Source organism: Tachyglossus aculeatus, chromosome X1 (genome assembly GCF_015852505.1).
Source record: "Tachyglossus aculeatus isolate mTacAcu1 chromosome X1, mTacAcu1.pri, whole genome shotgun sequence".
NCBI classification, from domain to species: domain Eukaryota; kingdom Metazoa; phylum Chordata; class Mammalia; order Monotremata; family Tachyglossidae; genus Tachyglossus; species Tachyglossus aculeatus.
Window position 1 is genome coordinate 91,981,399 of NC_052101.1, and position 7,973 is coordinate 91,989,371.

At 48.0% G+C, this 7,973-nt stretch overlaps 1 non-coding gene across 1 annotated transcript; it reads right to left on the reverse strand.

Annotated features, from left to right (window-relative positions):
- Nucleotides 1–6,062: 6,062 nt before the first annotated feature.
- LOC119920630 lies at nt 6,063–6,200 on the reverse strand. Its single transcript, XR_005448361.1, has one exon. It is a non-coding gene; the product is annotated as a small nucleolar RNA SNORA7 (small nucleolar RNA).
- Nucleotides 6,201–7,973: the final 1,773 nt, after the last annotated feature.

Here is a 7,973-nt window from a genome sequence, read left to right on the forward strand (position 1 = left end):
TGGGTTCTAGTCCTGACTCTACCTTTTACTTGTTGTTTGACCTTGGGCAAGTCACTTCTCTGGGCCTCAGTTTCCTCATCTGTAAATGTGGGTGGGTAATGTTTCTATTTATTACAATATTGTACTCTCCCAAGCGCTTAGTACAGTGCTCTAAACACAGTAAGTGCTCAATAAATGCTATTGAGTGAATGAATTCTCTCTCTACCATTTAGATCTTGTGTCCCACATGGGACAGGGACTCTGTACAATCGGACTGTACTGTATCTGCCTCAGTGCTTAACACAGTGCTTAGTATGACATAAGCACTTAAGAAATACCCCAATTACTAATAGTTGAGCCTGCATACCTGTGTGAATTTGTGATGCAGCTGTGCCAGCCTAGGACCACCTCGTCGAGGTGAGAAAATGATTGTGCCATCAAGCTCCCAATGGGGATACTTGGAGAAAGGAGGAACCTGTAGTTCTCCAGGAAAGAGAATGAAATCCCACCTACAGGTCCAGAAGGACGACATGATTGAATTTCATTGGGGAAGCAGAAGAGATAATAAGGCCTCTCAAGCCTCAGATGGGGCCCCATTTTCTCTCTCTCCATCCCCAAGGAGGGCTGGAGGGGCAGGGAAAAATGTAACTGGTGACAGTGGGGAAGGCATTACTCTTCTTAGTCCTCAAGTGGAGATGGTGCCAGCCTCTGGGATGCTTTGCAAGCCCCTAAAGATCCAGGACTCCGGAAACCAAACAGCTGAGAGTCATGCGGTGATTCATTTAAACGTGCAGTTCCAGGGAGAGGCAGTCACAGCTCCTTAAACAAGCAAATACAATTAAATCAAACAGGCAAAGATTAAGTTCCTGCTAATCCAAGGGGAACCCTGCTTAGTCCAGCAGCCCCTCCCCTCCTTCCCAGGCCCTCAGAAGGGTAGTGGTCTGGCCTGGAGGAGGAAGGAGCAGTTGGGACTGGTTGGAGGTAGTTGGAGCTGTTTAGGGGAATGTCCAGTGACTCTCCAAGGGAGCATGCCATATCTATTACACACCATGGATGGGCTCCTAAATTTTTTAAAGGGAGTGTGGGAGACAGTGTCTAGGATCTGTGTAGAGTTAAACACATTTGATTGATGTCTGTCTTGGCAAGGGGGAGGGACGGCAGAAAAAGTTCTGATTTAGTTTGGAACCAGTTCAGCTTCCCTAAGGTATTCACTCCCATTAAGAAGGGGCAAATACCATAATTATTCCTGGAGGTCCAGACCAGCCTTGACATCTCAGACTTGAGATCCCTGGGGGAAAGGGGGGCTTTCTGCCACTGCCCCCTCACCCCCATCATCCAGGCAGTGTTGGGGTGACTGTGCAGCTGTTTGGGGAGAGTCTGGGAGGTGCAGGTCTGAACTGGATGCCACAAAACAGTAGGCTGCCTCCTCCAAAAAGCCTTCCCTGATTGATTTCCCAGCACCTTGACACAGATCGTTCTCTCAGCCAACTTCATCCTCCTAAGTACTCATGTACATATGTCTGTTCAATTATTTATTTTGACTACAACAGATTTGTAAATATTTTTATGTCTCTCTCCCCTGTTAGAGTGGGAGCTCCTTGTGGGAAGGGAACATGTTATTTCTTTATTCCGTATTTCCCAAGGGACTATTACAGTGCACTGCACCATCCGGGCACTCAATAAATGCTGCAGCTGCTGCTGCTACTACTACTAGTATTCATTCATTCGATCATATATATTGAGTGCTTACTGTGTGCAAAGCACTATACTAAGCACTTGAGAGAGTAGAATAATAATAATGATGGCATGTATTAAGTGCTTACTATGTGCAAAGCACTATAGAATGATAGACACATTCTCTGCTACTACTACTACTACTAATAATAACTGTGGTATTTAAGTGCTTACTATGTGCCAAGCACTGTACTAAGTGCTGAGGTGAATAATAATAATAATAATAATAATAATGATGGTATTTGTTAAGCACTTACTATGTGCAAAGCGCTGTTCTAAGCGTGGGGAATACAAGGTGATCAGGTTGTCCCACTTGGGGCTCACAGTCTTAATCCCCATTTTCCAGATGAGGCAACTGAGGCACAGAGAAGTTAAGTGACTTGCCCAAAGTCACACAGTTGACAAGTGGCAGAGCTGGGATTAGAACCCATGGCCTCTGACTCCCAAGCCCGGGCTTTTTCCACTGAGCCATACAAGTAAATCAGGTTGGACACAGTCGCTGTCCCACATGGGGCTCACAGTCTCAATCCCCATTTTACAGGTAATGTAACTGAGGCACAGAGAAGTGAAGTGATTTGCCCCAGGTCACACAGCAGTCATGTGGCGGAGCTGGTATTAGAACCCATGACCTTCTGACTCCCAGGCCCATGCTCAATACACTACACCATGCTGCTTCACTGCTGCTGCTGCTGAGGTGGCAGCGGTGAGTGGTTCACAACCAACCTGCTCTCTCTGGGACCTCAGTCCCCAAATTCCCCATCTTTCTGGATCCCCATTCCCCATTCTCCAGCGCTCCTGGGAGTAGGGCCCCTGGAAGAGTTCCAGACTAGCCAGAAAATGGCAAGGAAAATAACGTCTCAGCTCATTGCTTCTCGGTTCACCTTGTGAAGCAACCGAGAGGCTGCTGGGGCGGCTCGTTGATTTTGTTAATGAAAGCCCCTCGCTCTTCAACAAATGCTGCCTACATCACATGCATTATACTGTCAGGCTTCTCTGTAAGCTCTGCTCTTCTACATAATTCCAGGCTCTGGCAGGGCAGAGCCTGAAAGGTTAGAGCTATTGCAATACTAATAACGTAGTGTTTGTTGGTCCATGACCAGAGAGAATATGTGTATATATATATATATATATATATATATATATGTGTATATTTAAAATTTGTGTGTACACCTACACACACACACTGACACACGTACACACACACCCTTGCCCCCTGCCACGTCCAGTCAAGCATTTTTAACTGAAGCTACAGTGATTCCTCTGCAAATTTAGAGCCACCCTTTAGCTTATGTGCTAATTACAGCCATGTACACCGCCTCCCATGAACCCCGAGGAAGCTTAGCTGCCAGGTATTACTGATGCAAAGAGCTTAGCAAGTTTCCAAAATTTGGGAACTTTGACAGCATTGGCAGGACTAAATGACATGATGGTAGGCTCCTTAAACTTCGGCTCCTCTGTGGGTTCTGTGTCCCGGCCACTTGTTTAGAAAGTTGCTCTTTCATCCATTGGAATGTGAGGTCTTGGAAATGGGTGGAAGGGGAGCCTCCTCTGATTCCCTTCCAAATCTTCCATTTTCGTCCAGATTTATACCAGGGTAGAAGCTGATCACCACAGGGGGCTGTATGAAAAAACCCACTGAATTTGAATCTAACGCATTCACTAGCCCTGCCTTTTGCCCTGCTTCCAGACACATCTTGGGGTCTGGATATGAGCAGACATTGAGTGCAGTGGCTCATTTAGAAGTTTTAGAGGAGGCCCAGTGGGAAGGAGTACAAATGTGGCCAGACTCTGGAGACCCTTTCTCCCATCTTGAGGGGCTGTTTAGACCTCCTGGAGCCTCTTGGAAAAGCCCAAGGAAGGGGAAGTTCCCCAAGGAAACTGAGTTGTATTGAGAGCCAATGGCTCCGTTCTGGTGAGGGAGCTGTCAGTGCAATTAGGGAGTGCTCAAGTTTTAGCTGAGAATGTGTGGAATGATTAAGAACACTTCCCTGAACACTTTCGTCCTCCTCTCCTCTGGGGATTTCTAAAGGGAGACAATTTCTAAAGAGAGAAGGAGCATGGCCTAATGGATAGAGCACTGGTCTGGGAGTCAGAAGGACCTGGGTTCTAATACTGGCTCTGCCACCTGTCTGCTGTGTGACCTTGGGTGAGTTACTTTATTTCTCTGTGCCTCAGTTCCCTCACCTGTAAAATGGGGATTGTGACTGTGAGCCCCTCATGGGACTGGGACTGAATCCAACCCGATTTGCTTGTATCCACCCCATTGCTTAGTACAGTGCCTGGCACATAATAAGCACTTAACAAATGCCACAGTGATTATTAAAAGGGTTAGAAACCCAGTCTTGGAGATGTATCTTTGACCTCTCTCTTTGAGAGTAGAAATACTACCTCTACTACTGCTGTTGTTGTCTTATGCTGTCGAGTTATATCCAACCCATAGCGACACCATGGACACATCTCTCCTACAATGCCCCACCTCCATCTGCAATCATTCTGGTAGTGTATCCATAGAGTTTTCTTGGTAAAAATAGGGAAGCGGTTTACCATTGCCTCCTTCCACACCCTAAACCTAAAGATGGCACGGTGTCATTTGAAGCCTCTTTCTCCCCTGGGCTGAACAATGTGTTTCTTTAAAATGTGCTTCTTGTTAAGTGCTTTGTAAGTGTTAAGCACTAGTTCGAAGTATGTGGTAGCTCCCCCCTCTATACTGTAAGCTCGTTGTGGGCAGGAAAAGTGTTTGCTTTTTATATTGTAGTTTCTCAAGCGCTCTACACACAGTGAGGGCTCAATAAATACAACTGAATGAATGAATGAGTGATAAATTCAAGGTAATCAGGTCGAACTGTGTGTGTGTGTGTGTGTGTGTGTGCGCGTGAGAGAGAGAGGATACTGGAATTATCTTTTGGGGAAGGACATTTAGGAGAAGGCTACCAGTTTGTATGGAGGCTGGTTCTGGAAATTGGGCCTGGGCTCTGTGCAGAGAACTGGCTTCACCTGACTTGAGTGTGAGACTGAGAAGATCTGGGGCCCTCAATTCTCTAGATGGGTCAAACCTCCCTGTACCCACAGTCCTGTCAGCGGGGTCAACCTGCTCACCCTCAGGCCCTGGGAAAGGGATCTGTCTGGCCCTGCCAGTAGTGGCTTCTGGAAGACCAGTGTCCGGAGTGGGGCAGGAAGACTATCACTCTGTCTATTCTATTCCTCTCTGAAAAGCAGACTTCTGAGATTGAGTTGTCACAGGTGTGGACAGGGAGCACAGAAGGTAAGCATTGTACTCATAAATGAAAATAGCCCAGTTAGGGTTGGACCACCAGTCCCTGAAGTACAAGCCCCTCCTGGACTAACAGATTTGGAGGGGGTGGCTAAGTATTAGTTGGGTAGAGTTTTGCATTCAGCTTGTGTGAATGATGGTCTGTTTCTGGAGACCTCACATCTCCATCTAAACCGCTACCTTGTTAAATTCAATCTCTCATCCTATCCCAACTAGATTACTGCATCAGCCTACTTTCTGGCCTTCCATCCTCCTGTCTCTCCCCACTTCAGTCCATACTTCACTCTTACTGCCCGGATTATCTTTCTACAGAAACGCTCTGGGCATGTCACCCCTGTCCTCAATATTCTCCAGTGGTTGCCTGTCAACCTTAATATAAAGCAAAAATTCCTCACTATTGGCTTCAAAGCTCTCCTTCACCTTGCCCCCTCCTACCTCACCTCCCTTCTCTCCTTCTCCAGCCCAGCCCGCTCAGTCTGCTCCTCATCCGCTCCACTGCCTCTGTTAATCTCCTCACTGGGCCTCTTTCTCTCCTGTCCCGCGGTCGACCCCTGGCCCACATCCTACCTCTGGTCTGGAATGTCCTCCCTCCATGCATCCACCAAACTAGCACACTTCCCCCCTTCAAAGCCCTACTGAAAGCTCACCTCCTCCAGGAGACCTTTCCAGACTGAGCCCCACTTTTCTTCTGCTCCTCCTCCCCTTCCCATCGCCCAGACTCCCTTCCTCTTCTCCACCCCCTCCCCTCCCCATAACATTTGTGTATATATGTACACATTTATTATTTTGTTATTCTATTTACTTTATTAATGATGTGTATTTATCTATAATTCTATCTTTATTGACGCTATTGATGCCTGCCTACTTGTTTTGTTGTCTGTTTCCCCCTTCTAGACTGTGAGCCCATTGTTGGGTAGGGATTGTCTCTGTTGCCAAATTGTGCTTTTCATGTGCTTAGTACAGTGCTGCACACACAGTAAGCGCTCATTAAATACAGTTGAATGAATGAATGAATAAACCTGAGTCTCCACCCTCGACTCTCTCCCCTGCCACTGCTGCCCAGCACGGGTGACTTTTGACTTGTAGCAGATTGCCTTCCACTCGCTAGCCACTGCCCAAGCCAGGAATGGAACAGGTATGCCTCTGCTTGACTCTCCGACCCATAGTCGAGACTGGTAGAGTACTGGAAACTCTCCAGGTGTGACCCTGAGAGGACCTATTACTACAACTACTACTACTACTACATGTGGCATTTAAGTGCTTACTATGTGCCAAGTACTGTGCAAAGTGCTAGGGTAGATGCAAAAGAATCAGGTCAGGCACAGTCCCAGCCCCCATGGGTTCACATTCTAAAGGGGAGGGAGACTAGGTAGTGAATCCCCATTTTACAGATGAGGAACCCAAGGCACAGAGCAGTCAACTGACTTGCTCAAGGTCACGTGACAGGCAAGTGGCAGAGCTGAGGTTAGAACCCAGGTCCCCCGACTTCCAGGCCTGAGCTCTCTGCACTATATATTTGGATTATAAGGGGGAGGTGTCGTATCTGATACTTGTTCATTCATTCATTCATTCATTCAATCGTATTTATTGAGCACTTACTGTGTGCAGAGCACTGTACTAAGTGCTTGGGAAGTACAAGTTGGCCACATATAGAGACGGTCCCTACCCAACAGTGGGCTCACAGTCTAGAAGGGGGAGACAGACAACAAAACAAAACATATTAACAAAATAAAATAATTAGAATAAATATGTACAAATAAAATAAATAAATAGAGTAATAAATACGTACAAACATATATACATATATACAGGTGCTATGGGAAGGGGAAGGAGGTAAGGCGGGGGGATGGGGAGGGGGAGGAGAGGGAGAGGAAGGAGAGGGCTCAGTCTGGGAAGGCCTCCTGGAGGAGGTAGGCTCTCAGTAGGGCCTTAAAGGGAGGAAGAGATCTAGCTTGGCGGATGTGCGGAGGGAGGGCATTCCAGGCCAGGGAGATGAAGTGGGCCAGGGGTCGATGGCGGGACAGGCGAGAACGAAGCATGGTGAGGAGATTAGCGGCAGAGGAGCGGAGGGTGCGGGTTGGGCTGTAGAAGGAGAGAAGGGAGGTGAGGTAGGAGGGGGCGAGGTGATGGAGAGCCTTGAAGCCAAGGGTGAGGAGTTTCTGCCTGATGCGCAGATTGATTGGTAGCCACTGGAGATTTTTGAGGAGGGGAGTAACATGCCCAGAGCGTTTCTGGACAAAGGCAATCAGGGCAGTGGCGTGAAGTATGGATTGAAGTGGGGAGAGACAGGACTACGGGAGATTGGAGAGGAGGCTGATACAGTAATCCAGACAGGATAGGATGAGAGCTTGAATGAGCAGGGTAGCGGTTTGGATGGAGAGGAAAGGGCGGATCTTGGTGATGTTGCGCAGGTGAGACCAGCAGGTTTTGGTGACGGCTTGGATGTGAGGGGTGAACGAGAGAGCAGAGTTGAGGATGACACCAAGGTTGTGGGCTTGTGAGACGGAAAGGATGGTAGTGCCATCAACAGTGATGGGAAAGTCAGGGAGAGGACAGGGTTTGGGAGGGAAGACAAGGAGTTCAGTCTTGGACATGTTGAGTTTTAGGTGGCAAGCAGACATCCAGATGGAGATGTCCTGAAGGCAGGAGGAGATGCGAGCCTGGAGGGAGGGAGAGAGAGCAGGGACAGAGATGTAGATTTGTGTATCATCAGCGTAGAGATGATAGTTGAAGCCATGGGAGCGAATGAGGTCACCAACGGAGTGAGTGTAGATCGAGAACAGAAGGGGACCAAGAACTGACCCTTGAAGAACCCCTACAGTAAGGGGATGGGAGGGGGAGGAGGAGCCTGCAAAAGAGACTGAGAATGAACGGCCGGAGAGATAAGAGGAGAACCAGGAGAGGACAGAGTCTGTGAAGCCAAGGTTGGATAGCATGTTGAGGAGAAGGGGGTGGTCCACAGTGTCGAAGGCAGCTGAGAGGTCGAGGA